We start from the raw sequence: 21206 nt of genomic DNA, 5'->3' as shown, positions 1-21206 counted from the left end.
TCCAATATCGACGATCTCGTAGAGCTAGCTACGAGCAGAAACTACTTGTGATGAATTTTCAATCATGGACTAGCAAAAGCACTTGTCATGGTTTCAGTACGTGTAATAATAATAAAATAATAATAATAATTGGTTCACAGAAAAAGAAACACGAAATATTTGTCACACTTGTTCTGCGGACACCTGAACCGCGCCGCAAGGGAAGGGAGGAAGGTGGGAGTAAAAGCGGAAAGAAAGAAAGAAAGAAAGAAAGAAAGAAAGAAAGAAAGAAAGAAAGAAAGAAAGAAAGAAAGAAAGAAAGAAAGAAAGAAAGAAAGAAAGAAAGAAAGAAAGAAAGAAAGAAAGAAAGAAAGAAAGGGGTGCCGTAGTAGAGGCCTCCGAAGTAATTTCGACCACCTGGAAATCCTTAACGTGCACTGACATCGCACAGCACAGTACGTACATACCATCTCGGTCAAAGGGGTGTTGTGCTGTTATTGCGGTGTGCCGACTGTGCGATAAAGCAAAGAATCGCTTTGTTATTCTTGTTGTGGCTGTAAGAAGGAAAAGAAAATGCACGGGCCTGCTACTGGCTCTGTAGCTGAGCCACCTCCACTGCCTTGTGCGGACAGAAGAGAAATAGAGAAGAAGGGAAAAAGAAGGTGGAGAGAAAGACGCGCGCCGCCCCCCTTCAAAGAATCGCTTTGATTGCATTGATGAATATGCACGCAACGGTGCCGCCAAATGGCCGTCAAAACAGGGAGTGAGAGGAGGAGGGGGCAGGGGCGAAGAAAGAATTGTTTTCAATCCAAACGATCCATATCCCACGTTTCCCTGAGGACTTAACCTATGAAGCATGAGTGCTATGCGTGCTTCTGAATTTAAAAATAAAAACGAATATCCAAAACTGCAGTGCCATTGCTGGTTTCTGTTCTGCTTGTTGCGAACGCCGACTTTCGTGCCTGTGATCTCTGCGAAAAAAAAAAAAAGAAAAAAAGAAAAAGGCTACATGCTTCAGAGGATGAAGAGGACAGGCGCTTTTTCGTGAAGCGAGCCCTGTTTTGCCAGGCAGTACAAATCGCATTTGTTCTTAAAAAGCATTTGTTTGGATCGTCGCCAAGCAAAGAACGCCCACTATGGAGCCACTCCCTCCGTGTTCGCATCAGATTGTCAAACGTGACAAGAATAAAAAGCCATCTGAGGGCTTAGCCGTAACTTTGTTACGAGTCGAAACATGACCGTCAATGGCAAGTCTCGATTTGATGCGACGGCTGTTGACGGGTGTTGTTTATTGTTTGGTGCTTCTTGCCGTTAGCCGGGCTCTGTTTATCACTGATAGAGAGTCTAGGTAATTATGATGCTGAAGCAGTTCTGGCATTTCAGGGCACGTGAAAGCGTGGGGAACGCAAACGAGTTATTGGTTCCGGGCGTGTGCAAAGTGGACATTTGCATACGTTTGCATAATTAGCGCCGGCAAGGACCGTGTTCGAGTCAGCCTCGAAATCGGGCGCTCATTGGAGTAGCAGTCACAGCGACGACTACCGATGCAACAGCGATAGCAACAACAGCCTTTCCAGCGGTTAGCAACAACGAATCCCGAGCAACCACAAACTAGGCTCGAGGCTAAGCTCAAATCTACTTTGCTTTCCCTTCGCTTGTAGTAAGTCCCGTCGCTTGCTGTAATTCCTAATTCGGCCTGTTCTGGGAAGGGCAGGGAATGCAAGGGGCCGCATTATGCATAGCAGTACCCTATTACTTCTTCTAGGCTAGAAGTGAGTCGTGCCTGGGACTGAGTTTTCTCTCAATGCGCTTTAGAATGCGCGTACTAGCTTGAGCAGTGACGCCCAGAACGTTCCTTTACAATTCATTCCCCCTGCCTAAAGCAAGTCAGGACATTGAATCGTTGCGCAAAGCGTTTTTTTTTATCTAAGCAACACGAAAGAACTCTGTGGCGAATTAAGGTTCATCGGATTTTGAATGCTCATTTGCATGCTCGTTTCTTTTTCGAAGGTCTTCTCCAATCCCTATGAAGCACCGCGAGACTCGGTCCGCATTCTGAAGCGTTTCAGATCAGCCTAAATGAACGCCTTTGCTAGAGGAAAAGTTCTTTCAGATGGCGAAGCAGTCGCTCTCTCGGTCAGTGCCTTCTCTATTGCGTTCAAAAGGAAAATTCTGAGAATATTTGGTCGAAAAGCGCGGTGAAATCAGAGCTGTTTATTTTTAAACACGAAGCTTCACGACCGCACTTCGAGCCACTTTACTCAAAACGCTGATCTTGAATAGAGCGGCTATTACGCTATGTAAATTTAACGCCCGCCTTTTCTAAAATCTCAAGGATCCTGCGAATAGCGCGAACTTTTACTGAGGTCGAACTGCGGTGCCTTCAAATAAGCATGTTAAAAAGAAAAAAATATAGAATATGCACCCTGCTTCACTACCACGTGTTATTGAGGCAAATTATTCTGTCAAAGGAGAACAAAAAAAAAAAAGCTTAGAATCACAATTCAAGCAAACGGTTTGTTTTCTATTCAGAATGCACATCCATGGAAAGTTGAAAGAGTAGCTATGTATATGTCGCTTTTAGGCTAGGACATTATTCCGCAAAGTTTAATACGTATACTAACCACGCCTGACAGTTTTCCACTAAGGAGCCACCATGCGTATGCTGCTATTGGCTTGGACAACCTCTATACTTCCCCACACAAGCTCTACTTTCTAAGTTGCTAGCTAAGCATTAAAAACAGGAAGCGTGATACCCAAGTTACTCTGAACCTTAAAATGCTCTGTTTAAAACGAGACGAAAAACTCGAAAAGCCACATAGCTAACAAAGGAAAAACCTGCGGTTCGATGGTGCATATACAACGGACAGTGTGGCTAATCTACACTGACAATGGCCAGACTGGCCGTTGTATCAACATTAGGCTTTCTGAACAAGTTAATTATTATAATAATTATACGGCGGGCTTAATATGATATTTTTTTATGGTGGCAGCAGGAACGAGCCGAGAGGATGAGCATTCTTCTCGACAGAGCCATCTAGCCCAGAAAAAAGGCGAGCCAACACGGAGCGAGCCTCCTGTCCACCTAACCTGCGAAGCGTGCGTAACCTGGTGTTTTGGTTGACGGTGGGTTCGCTCCGTGTGGGCTCGCCTTTTTTCTGGACTAGATGACTTTGTCCACAAGAATTCTCATCATCTCAGCTCGTTCGTGCTGCAACCATAAAGAAATATAAAATTCCACCAAAACTATCATGCTGCGAAGCGTTTTGCTTATGATTATAATTATGTTCACATTAGGAAAATGGTCTTCAAGAATAGAGTATTGTCTGTTCTTGTCATAAAGGAGAAACGAAATAGTATAATTAGGAACTGGATTGAATAGTACAGCACTTCGTAACAAAAAAATAATACCGAATAGAGAAAAAGTTCAACCGTCACTTGCGTTCTCACAGGAAATTGCCAGAAATTTTAGGCAATCATCCACACGGCCAACAAGCAGAAAACGACTTTATAAGCCTTGAAAAGGCTTTGGATATTTGCATAAGTTAAAATACAACTAAATTCAGGAAATACTAAATCGAACTTTTGACGCCTACTCCTTAAGGGGAAACCATAAGCACTTCTATAGAATGGCAACATGCGTGCAGTTTTATATTTATTTGTATATTTTTAGCTTATATGGTACATTACATTTTTGTACCTAATGCTTATAACGTACTTAGCACTGTTTTTAAGAGACGTCGATACAAATCGAAGATGCGATTGTTTTTTTAATTTTAGTCAAACTTGCCCATTCTTTGATAATATTGAATTTTGGAAGATTTCAAAATAATATGAAGAACGTACAAATCTATAGCTTCCACGTTTTTCAGAAGCAAAGAACAGGGGCCGGATGATACAGAGAAATAGTTTGAGTGGCGACACATTATTAAGTCCTGCTAGAATGTAGGGCTGAATATTGACGATTTTCAAAACCAGCGCTCTGTTTTACACTTACTCTATAACTTTAAACTATAAAATGCAACACCTTTTCAGGCCATAATGTTTATGAGTTACTGAGGCTTCTTGAGAGAGATTTCATAAATATCGACGATGTAGTTTCTTTTTATTATATTGCAATCGAAGTTGTGTCTTCTTTACTGTTTTCGAATCTTGGGAGAGTTTCGTGCATAGTGGAGAGCACACCTAGCAATTTAGAGCATCCAAGTTTGCCTGAAATTAAGAAAATAATCTGAATAATAAACAGAAAAAGATTTGATGCAAATGACATAACGCTTCGTACCTGTAATTAGGGTTGAAAATGAACTTCTTTGTAGCGCGTTGCTTCTAGAGCAATGTTTGCGACGTTTTACTAAATCAACTGCAACAACAAAACAGATATTTTATATTTGCCATGAAAGTATAAGTTGGATAAATTTAGTGGGTAAAAAAATAATTGGCACAATTTTTGTATGAAAGCGCAAAAACGGCACTTTCCTCCTTCAGTGATATACGATTTTTTTTTCCTAAGAAAACTACGCCCTGCCGTATCTTGCAAAACTAAAGCTCATTCTTTTTTGTGTCGAGGTATTCGCCTTATATATATATATATATATATATATATATATATATATATATATATATATATATATATGAACTCTTGATCACGTTCTACGTGACTCTGGCGGTAACAAAGGACGTTCTACGTCCGCCGCTATGGCTGAGGGTGGCGCTGGTGAGCACTCTCAAGGTTCGTATACAGACAACATAAATACCCAAGCAAGTAGCAGGGGGGACAGCGGCTGATGTAGCTCAGTTGGAAGAGCACCGGACGCGATATTCGGAGGTCGTTGGTTCGGATCCCACCATCGGCACGTTGTTTTTTCTTCTACTTTGTGTTTAATTATCTTTCCCCTAAACAGATTACATTAATAACGTCTGTGATTATCTAAGCAAACATTAAAAAAAAGAAATAAAAGTACCATCCCCAACGCTTTCCTTGGCCTCGCCGATCGTTGGCTTCTTTCCTTCATGTATTATAACGAGCACCCTCATTTTCCCTTAATATATGTATATATATATATATATATATATATATATATATATATATATATATATATATAAGGCAAATACCTCGCTTCTCTTCCTTATCCTGTCATCATATATATATATATATATATATATATATATATATATATATATATATATATATATATATATATATATATATATATATATATATATATATATATATATATATATATATATATATATATATATGATGACAGGATAAGGAAGAGAAGACAGACACAGTGCTGCACTTAAAAGCAAGTATTTCCATTTCGGTGTTTATATCCTCCTTATAGGCACACATCTTCAAGAAAGCTCATTTGCATGCTAAGTTATGCTACAGTGCCATCAGCGCGCTTACAAATGAAGAAAACATCGACGGTCTCTAAGTGGCACTCCTGAAGATAATTATAAAAAATCAGGCTCAGAGATGTTCTTTTGCACCTCTTTGACATCGCTAGTTTCAACTGCTGATACCAAGATTCACGACGTTCTAATCACAATTATAGCAAAAAAAAAATGCCGTTTTCCTTCATGCCGAGTTTGTATTCACTTGCATTGTAGCGGATACAATAATAGCAGTAAAAAAAACGCATTTATTCTTTATACAAGCGATCATTTTGTGAGTCATACTCAGGAAGGCAGCAACGTAATAGAGTTATGATCTGACCTTCTAACGGCCTTTCTTGAAATATCATGAGAACTAGAGCTATTCCCGCGTTGTAATTTAGTCGCAAAAACATTGCTATTAATACTATTTCTTTGCAAGTGTCACTGGCTCTTCTGGACCGTGGCCTCGGTTCGGAAAAAAAAAAAAAATTAGGCACGAGATGAAAGGAACGATCGTTTTGGTTCTCACCCTAACGCAGTCAGAGGACGTTTGAACGCGTCAAGAGCGCCCCAAAATAAAATCAGCAATAAAGCATGCCTTCTCGTGCAACCCTTTTTATTCAAGACCCAGGGTTCGACGGGATAAAGATGGCTGCGCAGTATGAAAGAGCACAAGTATTGAGGGGCTCCCCCTCAATCCTTGTTCAGTGCTCTTTTTACCCTAGTTATTCAACACATGCAACAACACGTACTGAGGTCATGGAACACGAAGATTCTATACGCCCTTCAACCGAAGCCAGATCACATCGTTTACGTCGAGCGGCCTAGCTTATATTGCTAAACTCCGGGTTAACAAACCAGTCGTATGCGCTTTCGATTTCTCTTTTCCCTGTAAAGTTTGTGCCTTGAAGCTTTGCATGCCGCCCAGAGCAATGGAAGAAAAAAAATTAAGCTGGCTGGACAAATTAAAGAGTACATAACAAGCAAAGCCAAAACGCAAACGTTTTTATTCGCGCATAGATTAAAGCGGCACAGAATGCCAAATTTCGTTTTTTTCTTTTTAATCCCATAAAGAAACGAGAAGGGTCCATGTTTTTGGCAGACCGCTGCAGTGGGTCGGCGTGAAAAGCGATGGTGTTATTTCTGCGTGTCCTCCATTATTGCCAGCGGCTTCAGGATGCAGTTCGGATCGACAAAAGAACGCTTGAGGACACTTTTGAAAGAGCCTTTGCGTCTTATGAAGCAATTATCAGAAGCAAAAGTCGTGAAGTCGAGAACAAAGCTGCCGTCTACTTGCCTCAATTGACCAGATCCACAATTGTGCCCAAAGCGAGGGACGAATGAGGGTACAAGAAAATTGCCGGCTATTTATCACACCCTGCCCGCAAAGGCGGCTTCTCTTTTTTTGGGAGACGCTACGACGTTTCTCGCAAAACAGGGAACAAGTGGTGGAGGCGTTTGTGAAGAAGTTGTGTGACGGTTTATCTTCTTTCCGGCCTTGTCTGAAATTGTTTTCTTTTCACCACCAACTCAATGCGGTCAATGTCTGGACCTTGAGGGTGCTTTGTAACAGTTCACTACGATTGCTGTTCCTTCTTCGCGTTGACGTTCAGGGTGACAGAATTCTCCAGCCTCAAAAGCTTTTCATTTATTTCTTTCACGTGGGGTGCGTCCTTGAGGGCGGTGCCACTTATTAGTCTCATGGCAACAGTATGCTTTATACTGAATGTGCAATGGCCTTGGAAACACTTTAAATAGGCAGGGGTGACAGTCAAGGGCCTAAATTAGAACGAAGGAATCGCTAGATTGAAAACAACGGGCCTTGGTACCGGTCGGAATCATTGTCCCACTAAGAAGTTTAATAGGCATCTAATTGTTGGTTCGATAAAGTATTTAATACATAGGATATATTTCAGCTCAATAGCGTTAAGGGCTCCGTTCACCTGAAAACCTGGCGTCGCTGCAGGCGCCGTTGTTGGCGCGGGCGTTGTGAGCAAGACGTTATCAAACGGTAGCTGGCAGCTCACAGGACTACACGGCAAAACTACACAGCTTTCTCAGAAACTTTGCGATTAAAGAAAATAAAAATACCTCTTGTCCCGGGTTCTAAATTTCGGACCAAAATGAATTTTTGTTCAACTATTAGGCTTGTAAGAGAGTTGTATAGCTTTTCTTTATAGCCGTATGAATGATCTTAGGTGAATGCGGATAAGTAATCCCTTCACTATATTACTAATATACTATACGTTTATGCACCGTCATTGAAACACCCGATCAAGCTCAGCTCTGTAATAACCACCTCTTCCGCTGCATCAATAGGGCCATTTGTTTAACCTACACCTGCAGCTACACCAGTGCAGCAAAAACTTAATGTAGGTATAAGATATTTTCTACACTGGTGAAGCTGGTGTAGGTTAAACAAAAGGCCCTTATACATCTCCTTCAGAGAAACGAAATGATCTCACTGTAAACTTCATATCTTTTTGGTCTGGCGTGTCAAGGATGCCGTGTCAAGATCCTTGAGCGCCTAGATACCACGTCCACCAGACAGGCGCTACGTCCCCCTCATACTTCTACTGGGTACGTATAAGCTTTACGCAGTTGCAACCTTTCGGGTTCCTTATCTCGGCCTGTACGATAATAACTCAAAGCGTTCTTCGGTTTCTTCGGCAACCCCACGACGTACCTTTCACGGTGTACAACGTTCCATGTTGCCATCTCACTTTATCTTTGCATCATTATTGTGCCTCCGGGCGATTTGTAAGCATGTATTCATCCCCGGCGAGATTTTACTTCGTACCATTTTCAGGGCCATCTCAGTACGTTTACATATTTCATGTCTGCAGCTGCATGATGTACATTGTTTTACATCACCAGGAATGAGGTGAGGCAGCGTCAAAGCGGATAAAAAGAACAACAGAACTCAAGAGCCTTCGCTAAAACCCTCTCACACCAAGTTTTACAGTACAAAAAGGAAAAGAGAGATAAACATATTAAAACAGCGCCAGCGCGTCTGTCTGTAGCCGCAAAAATTGCGACCCCATTGCCAAAGCACAATCTGTTCCTCTTGTTTAGGCAAGAAGCGGCCCGTAGCCCATCAGCAGTTCGACTTCCATCGCTCTTTAGTGTTTTTGCTTCCCATGCTTATACCTGCCTCTGCAAACCTTCAGTTTGGAATAATCTTCCATCGCGCACTAAGTACATCGCATGGTCGCGTTTGTTAGAACCAAATGGATGAGAAAAAATATTGACAGTGGCATCAATCGCTTGGAAGGGCATCTTCGCACTGATTTGTTAATATTGGAACTACTGAGTAAAAAACAAAAATAAGATAACGTGTTCAGGTTCCTATTTTGATAAGATTAAGATTTTGTTATTATTAAAAAGAACGCGATATAATTATTGTGTAGTAATTAAAGACGATTTTACTTTTTAGCGCTCTCCTCTTTCGCTCTTGCTAATAAGGTGGTAACCTTATTCCAGAACGCGATGAGCTAGCGTGTACGAGGACGGCGGTTCAGCGACGTCTTCTTTGTGTCGTCATGTCTTCGCCTTGCCATTTGCAAGCGTTCGCACCAACACTAGTGTTGTTTGAATTGCGTTAGAAGTAGTCGCTCGTCGTTGCGTTAGTTGCGGTGAATCTTTTATTGCGAAAAGCTTCCCGGATGTTTCCGTACCAGCGCCTCTCCGGAGAGATGTCCCGTCACGGCAAATGGTGGCAGGCACTGCTCGAACGACGCCTGAATGCGTAACTGCGGGATCTTAAATCAGAAGTGAGCAAGCGAGCATTATATTGCATTCTGGGCGCACGTCGCATTGTGCACAGCCTTCCTCCTGTTAACTTTGCTGCTCGCTTCGGTTACCGTGCCGAATTAACCAGAATTAGCTGCATGAATTTGCTGGAGTAATTGTTACTGACGGGTTCGCGTGTAAATGATAGCTCTACATGATTTAAGCTCTTTCATTAAACGAGTGTTCAAATGAGATGTTTGTTCTTATCATAAGTCGCTGGTAGCTCTTTGCAACGCGTGTAGGCCATGCACTCCCGTGTTCCATCTCATATTGCTTCTAGCTGTACGTTACAGAGAGGATGGATGGATACATAATAGTTATATTAGAAAAACAAAAGGTTGAGTTCTAAAATTATACTAAACCGGAAAACAAGCTCACTGCTGGATTTGGCACACAAGGAAAAAATGTCAGCGAGGAACAACACGACACAAAATGTGTACCTTGTTTTAGATGTAGATATATTGGTAGCAGCAAAGGCTCGATTAAAATATGTCCATTCAGGTTTCACTTCAGGTGTTATGCAGCGTGACATGCATTTCTCTCAGTTGTTTCTAATGTATCTGGTAGCGTCTTGTAGCAGCCACAATATCGCCACAAGGAACATCCCCATCCTGAAAAGAAAGCACCAGCCGCTTCGAGAGTGCAATAAGTGTATGACGCAATACGAAACCTCAGCAATCACCACATCACCGTTGCCAGAGGACCATGGCCGAAATAGTAAATTATATAAGCAACCATGATCGCCATCAGTTGCTGCACTGGTTGAAGCTCAGCTGAAGCTCATAAATGTTAAACGGCATGGTTGCCTTTGTAGTAGCTACAACAAAGCGGTTTCTCTGGGACTTCACATTTATCGCAAAAAAGGCTAATATTGTAGGCAGATTCGCATGCTAACATCTGTTAGGTCCCTGTAGCTCTAGTTAGAGGTATGTTTCCTTGGAAATTGGAAATATTCCTTAAATACTGAACTTGTAAAATGCAAGGAGCTTCGTTTTCAACACCCGAGCTAGTATGCATCATAATGTTTAATGAGATGTACATCCAGAAAGAGATGTCTTACAACACATATTTCGATTAGCTTGAAGGAATAGTGGAATACTCTGGCAGGCATGGTGGGATTCTTTGCCATAAGGAACAAGTGCTCATGGCAACAGACATTGAAACGTCTTGGGAACAGCCTCGAACTTGTTTATTTTTTCTTCGTGTGAATGCCTTTTAAGGATTCTGTTAAGAGAGTTGTGCCTCGATAGAATATCGGGAAATCCCTTCGCTCCCTTCTTGATAAAAAAGCAGAAAAATGCTTGACAGTGTGCAGCGATGTCATATATGATGAACTCTCTTCCATGTTCACACGAGTTAAGCTTCACTGGTTTGTGAGGCCAAGACAGGCCGAATTTTGTAACGTGGCTGCACTGTTAATCCGGTTCCACACGCGTGTCAAAAAAATCCAGATATAGGTAGAACTTTCACTTGTATAATTGGAAGTTCCGGTTATAACTGGAACTTTTTTAACGCGCATGTGCAACCAGATTAAAAGTGTAATCATGCAAAAGGCAGGATACAGGTCCAAAGGCTAAATATTTGAGTCTGTTCAGAATTCTGACGTTTTATTGCGGTGGTTAGTGGAAGGCAGTTTTGTGGCATGAGAACACTTCAGTTGCTTAATATTTGAAGTAATGGAAATTTTACTGCCTTGGTTTGATGCGTCCAAGCTGATTGCTACTTTTAAACAAAAAATTCCACGAAATACAATATGCTTTTGTGTAATAGTGCATTTGCACACAATGCTGTCAAAGTGTTGAGACTCCCTCACGTTCGTTTTCATGCGGGCTTTCCTTCACTGGTGCGCCCTGAGAAGAGTTTTTGTGGGCAAATAGCTGTGCACAATTTCCGTCATGGTTATATAATAGCCATTTCTTTATATATAATTTTTATTAACATTTATGCGGCATTCTGCACATTGAATGCGACAGTGCAACACATTACTGCCAACTGCGTACTAACCCTTTTTGATGTCATATTGCAATTTGGTCGTATCTTGTAAATTGAATATACGCACGAAAAACGATATGTGTAACAATATACGCTTTTGTATGAGTCCTTTTCATTCTCAAGCTTGCCCGTACTGCTGCTGAAACATTCTACTTTGTGTTATAATGGAGCTGTATACTCCATCCTATTTTCTCGGTATACTCCATTTTACTGCATCACCTTGCTGCTTGGTCATTTCTGAGAGCTGATATTAAACTGTTGTTACTTCTCCGACACTCCATTCTGCCTTTGTGGTTTTCGTGGTGTACAAATACTACCATCCATTTTGTCATACCTCTGGTTAGTGCATGCAACTTCAGCTCCCTTCAGCCTGAAGAAAGAAGATTGATGTAAGTAGGGGAGTAAGTGAGCATGCTTCTACATAATACCCCACTGAAAGACAAGGCCAACGACGGCGAAGACGGAACAATGCTTCGACAAGTCGGCTAAGAATTGACCTCGTTCTACATCAAAAGTTGGCTTAACTTGGCAGTCATATTTGTTGTCTTGTTAAATTGCCTCGGAAGTTACGGAGTCAATCTTTTGCCGGCTTAGCCGGGTACCGCTCCGTCTTTATCGTCTTTGGTCTTGTCTTTCGTAACCTACAAAAAAAAAAAAGCAGGTTCGAAATCAGCGCCAAGCATGCCTCAATATGACTTCATACTTTTTGTTTCTTATTTGCTCTAGTAGTTAGAACAGTTCTGAGGATGGCATGGCGATGGCAAGGAACACGTTCCAGGATTAGTCATCCCCATCAGGCGCTATGCAAGCTTCGTTACCATCGAGTCTACCTTGTCCCGTGTCTGAAGCCACGACCTACAGTCAAGCATTCATTATTATAAACAAAACTTAGAGGTTCGACTATCCTTGGATCATGTTTTACCAGCGTTAGCAATTGGCCAAGCTGCAGTGGCTTCTGCTACTTGGCTCTTGGCTTGCTCCCGCACTTGATAAGAGTATCGGCAAAGAGCTAGTCTAGCTTATCTTTGTTCGATGGTCTCGGCAGCCTGTCTGGCCCGGCTTCGGTCCCTGTTTTTAGCATGATGGGGTATTTGTATGGTGTAGTTGCCCATGTTAAATGAAGGAGATGCAGAGATTGAACCTCATGAAAATGACGATGTTCAATGAACAGCGCGAACACGTTTTGCAGTTAGAACTTGATGAAGATTACTTGATGAAGATTACTTGATGAAGATTACTTGATGAAGATTACTTGATGAAGATTACTTGATGAAGATTACTTGATGAATATTGAATGTTTACTGCCCAGCGCGCGATAGTGCTGCAGTTTTCTACGAGGCGCGATCGGCTCGGGCGATAGCATAGTGCTCTTGTGCCGGGGCCTTGGACACGGCGATGAAGGCCCCGATGTTTGCGGCGCAGAGCTAGATTTTAGATCTCAAAAGGTTTCTTCCTTCTATCAACTATAGAGATGAACAACGTGCGGCGCACGAGTACCTGGCGCCATCTGTCAAATGCTAGAGGTATTAACGTAGAATAATGCGAAGCTCGCAAATGAGCCCAATACAGCTAACTCTCTGAAATAATCAAAACAGTCTCCGATAACATATTCACGCTCTTCATTACCAGCAAGTGGTATCTGCAGCCATCGAACCTGGCTGTCTTCACGACAGCAATTGAAATTATAATATAGCAAGTAACACGTGTACGTCAAGAACGTGCAGGACTCGCGATTTGCCGCTGCACATCAAAACAGTCTCCGATAACATATTCACGCTCTTGATTACCGGCAAGTGGTATCTGCAGCCATCGAACCTGGCTGTCTGCACGGCAGCAATTGAATTTGTAATATAGCAAGTAACACGTGTACGTTAGGAACGTGCAGGACTCGCGATTTGCCGCTGCACAAGGCGTCCGTGTGCTGTGCGATGTCAGCGTACGTTAAAGATCCCCAGGTGGTCGAAATTAGTCCGTAGCCCTCCACTACGGCTCCCTTTTCTCTCTTTCCACTTTTACTCCCCCTTCCTCCCTTTCCCTACGGCGCGGTTCAGGTGTCCACAGAGCAAGTGTGACAGATACTGCGCCTTTCCCTTCCTGTGAACCAACCAACCAACCAACCAACCAACCAACCAACCAACCAACCAACCAACCAACCAAAGTAAAATAAAGGTATTATTATTATTATTATTATTATTATTATTATTATTATTATTATTATTATTATTATTATTATTATTATTATTATTATTATTATTATTATTATTATTATTATTATTATTATTATTATTATTAATCAGATCCCTATCACTAAGGCACAAAGCCGCGGTTTAACTGTATGGGCGGCTTAGACACCTATACTGAAGTGAATATCTTGGGCGGTCTATCCCAACCAGGTCTCGATGCTTATACTCTTCTGTCGCTCTGTTTATGGAAAAATAATCAGAATAAATGTCCCTCCGCGCTTTTTATTTAGTGCGTCGGGCATTGTGAAGACAACAAATCGGAAAGAATTGCAGTAGCGGAAAAAAAAGTTCACCAAGAACCTCAGCCATAAAGGGACGGAAGAGGAGATTGTCCTGTGCTTTTTACGGCTCGCTCAAGTCGGTGAATTTTATCGGAGACCATTTCTTCCGTCCGTCGCGTTCGCTTCGATGGGTTCCCTCCAACCGGTCGGAATGGCGACAGCAAAAAAAAAAAAAAAAAATGGTTGCACGAGAAAAACCGATCTCGATTCTCCGACGGGATGCTGCTCGGCAATAGTCGTCTGGACTCGTCTCGCGGACGGCCTTTCCAAACACCGCGTGTCCACCCCAGAAGAGGTGCTTTGCGCCAATGTATGCCTTCTGCAGAATAACAACATCGTGCGGTGAGTGCCAGGCAAAGACAATAGTGATTCTAAAAGGAGGCCCAGGCAAACTGATTGCGCGCGCCTATCGGCGTATATGTCTTCTAGGATTGCGATTGGGTGCTGTTGTAGGGTCCCTTCTTTATCGTCGGAATGCGTTTCTGTATATCTACCAGTGCATGCTGATCGCTTGTTATTTGTCCCAGGTGTTCTGCTAATTGATGCTATGCTGATATGGTTTGTTAGATGATGCAAAAATGCAGTACACATAAGCTTTGCCTTTCAGAGTATGACGTGAGTGCATTTAAGGCTCCCATTTGGCGCTCCCCTAGTGGCACAGGGGAGCCTTAAATGTGCCACCCCGCCGGGGTGGCGCAGAGGTTACGGCGCTCGACTACTGTTCCTAAGGACGCGGGATCGAATTCCGGCCTCGGCGGCAGCTTTTCGATGGAGGCGAAAAGCAAGGCGCCCGTCTGCTGTACGATGTCAGTGCACGTTAAAGAACCCCAGGTGGTCGAAATTTCCCGAGTCCTCCACTACGGCGTCTCTCATAGCCTAAGTCGCTTTGGGACGTTAAACCCCACCAACCAACCAACCAGCTCCCCTAGCGGATCACCATTAGAGTACATGCACTATGGTACTCGCCCAGTCGGTATCCCCTGATTGCCACTCCCCTAGTGGATCATCATTCGTGTACATGCACTATGGTACTCGCCCAGTCGGTATCCCTTGATTGCCGCTCCCCTAGTGGATAATCATTCGAGTACATGCACTATGGTGGTCGCCCAGTCGGTATCCCCGATTGCCGCTCCCTTTGTGGATCATCATTCGAATACATGCACTATGGTATTCACTCAGTCGGTTTCCGCTGATTAGGGCTTTTATTCGCTAGCATACAGTGTATCGACCACGTCATATGAAATACAAGCCTAGAATGATTTAAAGCCTGGCTTTATCCAACTCGTACGAACATCATGTCCGTGAGGCCTCAAGGTACAGTGTACCTGAATCGGGAATAAAGAGTTACGGTAGGTAACTCGAGACAACCTAACCACAGTTGATACAGAGTGCATCAGGAAGCTGGGAAGCCTGTATTTGGTGTGGAGGACGCCACAGTACGTGGGCCATCGGAAATCCCTCATCGCGTTCGGCAGATTGGAGCAAATGGCTTGCACCCACTATGATTTCGGTGCGTACCTCTGGCACATGTTAAACAGTCCTTAAGAACAAATGCTTAGACAGGTGGAAAAGAAAACTGATGACAACAAAATTAGGGCACTCCCATATCCAACGATACATATATATTTGCATGATAACCATGGGCAATTGAGAGGTTCACTGACTGAAAATAAGACAGATCGGTAAAGAGGTGAATGAAATCAGTGTCGTGTCAATAGAAGCTAGACTGATGTGGCATGAATCCCTTCAGTAAGTGCGGTATGATTGTTTAGAGCTTGGCGACCGATCCTAGAACGCACGTCCCTAAATCGATAAGCACAGCAGCTAAGACCCTTGAAGGGTACCGCCGTCTTTTCCATTTCGCCATCATAACGGTCTCTTTGCGAAGCGGCTGGCGCCAAGCCAAACCGTTCGCGCCCGCCGACTTCGCTCGCCTCCTTTATATATCTGCACACACTGCGACGGCTCCCACGTCTGCAAGTAGAACACGCGTGCATAAAGAAATCCGAGAGAAAGAATGAAGAAAGGACATTTACGCCTGTCATAACAAGTTCCCCGGGAGTCGTAGACGCCTTCATGGGTACACACACATGGGAGCCTTTCAATTCCCTGGCCGTGCCCTGGCACTGACGACCGGGATCATACAAGCGCTCAGCCCGTGCCCTTTGCCTCCTTTCCGCTCGCACCCTTCTCCTCCTTTTCTCCCGTTGTTTACCAACGGCAGCGAGTAACTGAAGCTCATGGAGGCATGTTTCTTTCGAAGCATCTACAGGGAAGCCTTCCCGGCACGAATGCGTCTAAGCGCACTTATTGGCTAATTATCTACAAGAAACAGATATACGCATATCGGCGGAAAACAACATTTTTATTCAGGTTCCTAGTTTGCATACCTTTTTGTTTTCTGCAAGAGTCGTTAGAGCTCATGAAAGCATAACTGAGAAAGACGTTATCAAATGAAGAATGATGTCAAGATGATAGAAGGGAGGAGAATTGAACTGTTATCTTGTTTTTCCAAATTACTGGCACTTTATGACGTCCTACAACCCAAGGGAATATTACGACACATCATGAGTATGGACAAGTTTCGAGCACCCATTATCCAGATTCTTCTCGTCGCAATAAAGCCAAAAATTTCCCATGACATAGATATTCTCCTAGCATAACATGAGAGTTTTTAAGCGGAATGATCTGCAGTTTTCATCTTGATAAGAAACCGGTTTTCCTAAATATTAGCCCTATAGGACAGCTAGAACTCGTCGTACGGTACGCGACACCTCCGTGGCTGTCTGCGAACCTCAAGAGCATCACATAAGGGAAGATGGAGTTCAAAGACAGACTCCTCCCGCACAAAGGCATCACAGTCAGTCTACGACACGAATGTGTTGAGGGCATCGCATGCCTGTTGATCGGCAAAAGAGTGGACAGGTACAAACATTTCCGTAGCGCAAGCAGCGGTACGGCATTGGTGAGAACCCACCTGGGTTGCGGGAGGTACCAGGTTGGAACCCTTGTGTCCCCGTGTACTTACCAACAGCTCTCCACTGGGTGCAAGATGTGCCACGGCTTCGAGCTCGACTCTTCTCGGGCGAGATTGTATAGAAAAAGATCTGGGTCTGAACAATTTCACTGACGAACCAGAAATTCGTTTCACGGACAGATAACCTTAAATTCACCTTGGGTGGTAGAAGCCCATATGTGGCCCTTTTTCTGGCTGCACAGTAATGTATATTAATGCCTTATCTTTGCAGTATATGTATAACTGTACACTTACTAAGCAGTATTAGCATTACTCTCGCCATTGCTTCTCATTAAAAATGTAAGAACACCTGAAAAACACCTGAGCTAGCACACAACAGAGAGGTTTAGTAGATCGGTCTTTGCGTGATTGCGTGCTTAGCGGGATAACTAGACTAAGGTCACATGCGCAATAAGCCGACTTATAAAAATCTCTAGTGCAGGCCCACAGTTTTGAGAAGTTAGCTCGCGGCTTTCGCGTAATTAGCGCGAAAATATGGGGGCGGCCATCCAAGCGAGAGCCGGCACTTACGCTAAATAAGAAGTCGCTGCGGTCCTGTTTGGCACTTTTACCGACACCAAACTGGTGTATAAACCTCTGGCTCTTACAGACATTGTTTTGATGACGCTAATTGAGGCTGTAACTTCGCACAGTATCGGAGATACTATCTCGATTTCGGCCCCTGAAGAATAATTGAGCGTCCGTCTGCTTTGCTACCGTCTGCAACTGCCGAGAACGACGAACAACTGGTAAGGACGTAGCAGAAACGGGTCGGAGCTTTGGGACGGCGTTTTATGAATTTCACAAAATAATTGTGAAAATATATTATATTAAATCCACGCAAAATATTTACGTCCTTGCTTTACATCTGAATGAAAGCACTTGTAATAGCGGTTTGCATAATTTCTGCAACTAGATGGCGCCACTAGGTTTGCGTTTCCCGATTCCCACAAATGTGGCGCAACAAACACAAGCGAAGAGACACAACACACGCGCACACTATCAACTGTAATATGGATCTGAACACACTTCCTCTTCACCACTCCTCTTCTTCTACACTCAAGTACATCATCTCATCATCCTCTTCTTTGCCAAGGAGATAGTGGCACTTTCTTCCCCGCAGAACATAAACATCGTCAAAGCATGGCAGTCACCAATTCTACACTCACGTGCATCTCCACACCTCTGCTTTGCCCAGCAGCTAATACCACGCTGGACAGTCAGAAAGTCCACCACATAGTCAAATAGTCACACACTAACAACCACCACCACACATGTGCAGTAGGACATGTCCATCCAAAACACATCATCTCATCATCCTCTTCTTTGGCAAGGAGATAGGGGCACTTTCTTCCCCGCAGAACATAAACATCGTCCAAGCACGGCAGTTACCAATTCTACACTCACGTGCTTGTGTTTGTGTTGCGCCACATTTCTGGGTATTATGCAGCACCAACTAGCCCATCAAGCTGTTATTTTGCGTTTCCTGTTGCATATAATTTCATTTTCGGGGGAACTGCTTGGAAATTTTAATAAAGTAAATGTCTCTTAAAGTATTGATCGGCTCTAAGAGACACCGATATCAAATATTGTTGCAAATCAACAGTTTCAGCAACCAGCGATCAAGGTCCTTTCGTTTCCATGCCAAGAAAACCGCGTTTCGCAGCACTATATTAAAACTCTGTTGTGGACCAGTTACTTGCTGTACACTAACGCAATTTCTCTTATTTACGCTATCACACGAAATATGCACCAAAACTCTCTAATCTCTGACTAAGATGTACTTTGCTTCATGAACTAACAAATACAGTCGAAGAAATTAGACTTGTTATTTGTGAAAGCATGCGGCAAAGTTGAAAATCGTTTATTAAGGGATGTGTGACTTGATATTTCGGCTACAGCCAGATATTTCTCAAGGCTCAATTTTAATTTCCCCTGCTCTTTGTACTGGATTGTCACTCTGGCACCATGACTTCACATCCATGATATTTTTCCTTATTCCTCTCGCCTGTCGTTGCTATTGGCATTTATGGCACCGTTATGACTAGTCGGTGGCGGCAAAGTAAAAATTTAATGATTCTTTTTCACTTCTCACATTCAGAAATTCATAGACAGTGTACTGCTCCATCACACAGGCAAGGTGGTTTCTCTTTACAGATTTATCGCTCACTCCTCTCTGACATTGCAAAACAACATTGAATCATGTAAAATAGAAAATAAACGGGGATGGTCCCACTTAACAAGAAAGGCAAAAAAGACGGTGCATAGGATAAAAAGGAGACCGGCGCTGTTGCTTTTGCTACTCTTTCCGAAGACCTAACAAACCTTCCCGGAGCGCCTTAGGCAATCGTGGTGGGAGTTAATGAAAGAAGGCACGCTGTGAACACGACGGGGTGGCTCCACGGCACGGCGAAAAAGAAGCTCGCGTGATTTAATTTGCCCAGAGCGTCGAATTTCAAAGGAGGAATTCGGTTCCCGGGAAAATTGCTGTCTCCCCTCTAGCCGCGTTACCAGACCTTCGCTGCTTCTGTCGAATTTGTAAACGAAAAGGTTTTTAACTACTTTTTTCTTCTATTTATTCTTTAGTGGAGGCCTTGCTGTTTGCCTTACGCCCGTTCTCCTACGCCAGGGTGGGCCTAAATACAGTTTCAGAGCAGTGGCTAATATCAGTGTCTACGCCATCGCGTTCTGATGCATTCTTGATGTAGTGTGCAAGAGAGACAACGAGGAGAAAAAAAAAAAAGCAACTAAAGAAGAAATAGAAAAAAATTGCCTCAATATATGACGGCGGTAACTGCATTCCGGCACTGGCGTCAGGCTTCGCTCTAGCCCGATAAACTTCGACCTTTGGCTTAGCTTTGCGTTTATGGCGGCAGCTCAAACTTGTTTTCTTGGCCATTCCTCTTGCTGGCATAGAACTCTCATCGGGAACATTTTTCTCCGTCGCTAGGGGCAGCTGCTTAGAGCCCTGGTATTAAGATGTAAGCAAGGATTGAAGGAATCGCATTGGTATGTGCGTAATGGGTGAGAGGAAAAAGAGTGCTGCAAATGCCTGTTCTGCAAAAAACTTTCGATCTCCACTCCTCAGGAGCGGGTTCGCCCTTTTTCTTCAATCGTTTGACGCGACAGCTTATGACACGGACTTGTTCTTGTCTCAATCAGCACCCTTCAGCGGTAAACACCTTGTACTTAGTGCAAATTGATTGCATAATTCATAATAAAAGGATGGGGGGGGGGGGGGGGGGGGGGGGGGGGGAAGGGAGCAGAATTCGCAGTAAAAGTGTTTTATTCTCATCTTCATTTGTGGTTTGTGGTTTGTGGTTTGTGAGGTTTAACGTCCCAAAGCGACTTAGGCTATGAGAGACGCCGTAGTGGAGGACTCCGGAAATTTCGACCACCTGGGGTTCTTTAACGTGCACTGACATCGTACAGCACACGGACGCCTTGCTTTTCGCCTCCACCGAAAAGCTGCCGCCGAGGCCGGGATTCGATCCCGCGTCCTTGGGAACAGTAGTCGAGCGCCGTAACCACTGCGCCACCCCGGCGGGTCTTCATTTGTGATATTTGTTATTTGTTTTATAATTAAGGTGTTTTTGAATGCCCATTTATCACTGTAAATTATTGCGAAGGAAATGTGAATACCGTTTAAGCGGGCTTCAGCGCCTTGCGGTTGTTTAATCCCAATACAATACGGTGAGAAATTCTTACAAGTATTTCAAAATAGGAAAACGGAGCTTTGGGCTTCTTATTCGCAAGGTGCAAGCTGACCTTTCCTTTGTGCACTCACGAGAGATCTAAAATGATCAGCTTGTAAGACTCGTAAATTTATTTTCCTTTTTTTTCGGCATCGTAAGCCAAAATCACTATAATAGGCTTAGTGCTACATCACATGAATCAGAAGAGCTTTTATAGCTTTAGATAGGCATATGGACCAGCCTGAAGCTGCTTATTTCTTCGTCGTCGTAGCCTCTTCCATCTACGGTAGCCTCACCCACTGGATGTTTCTTTGGAGCTTGGCTATTTTCCTGTCGCGCACTATTCGGCTTGCGCCATAACTTCCTAAGCCATCCAGGCAGCCATGCAACCATCGCCTGTGTGAGAGTGCTGCCGACTACCGGCACGTCAGAGTTCTCTTACACCGGACTTCCTCCTTAGATGACGAGGCAGAATAACGTATCCCACAGCCCATAATCGCCTTTGCCGCACACCTACATGCCTACAGACAGCCTAGACAGACTCACGAAACGCTAAGCAAAGCGTAATAAAACACTCTCTGCCGTCTACAGAGAAACATCTTTGTCACACCACTTCACCAATGGTACTCCTCACTCAAAACACCGGAGTGCCCACACTGTACAGACATAGCGGCGGTGTGGACATGCCAATTCAATCCCGATTTTTATCGAGGAGCGCCCCAGTCCCAATCTGCAGCAGTTTGAGGCCGTTCTGCACAGCGAAAACTCCGACCATCAGCGATGACTGGTTCGCAGGGCCGACATTGCGCCACAGTCCACTGGTCTGTCG

At 43.6% G+C, this 21206-nt stretch overlaps 1 protein-coding gene across 2 annotated transcripts in view; it reads left to right on the top strand.

Annotated features, from left to right (window-relative positions):
• Nucleotides 1-21206, top strand: part of LOC146172891 (xibalbin-1-like) — a 320295-nt gene that overhangs the window by 8513 nt on the left and 290576 nt on the right. The window contains exon 2 of one of the 2 annotated variants that reach the window (XM_084583510.1): nt 7860-7938. The exons of the other annotated variant lie outside the window; for it this stretch is intronic. The gene's annotated coding sequence lies outside the window, so the exon portion shown is untranslated. The remainder of the gene's footprint in view (nt 1-7859; nt 7939-21206) is intronic. 2 annotated transcript variants of the gene reach the window in all.

This window comes from Amblyomma maculatum, chromosome 11 (assembly GCF_055883805.1).
Source record: "Amblyomma maculatum isolate TAMU_Amacu chromosome 11, ASM5588380v1, whole genome shotgun sequence".
NCBI classification, from domain to species: Eukaryota; Metazoa; Arthropoda; class Arachnida; order Ixodida; family Ixodidae; genus Amblyomma; species Amblyomma maculatum.
This window is presented reverse-complemented; position numbering and strand designations above follow the sequence as displayed.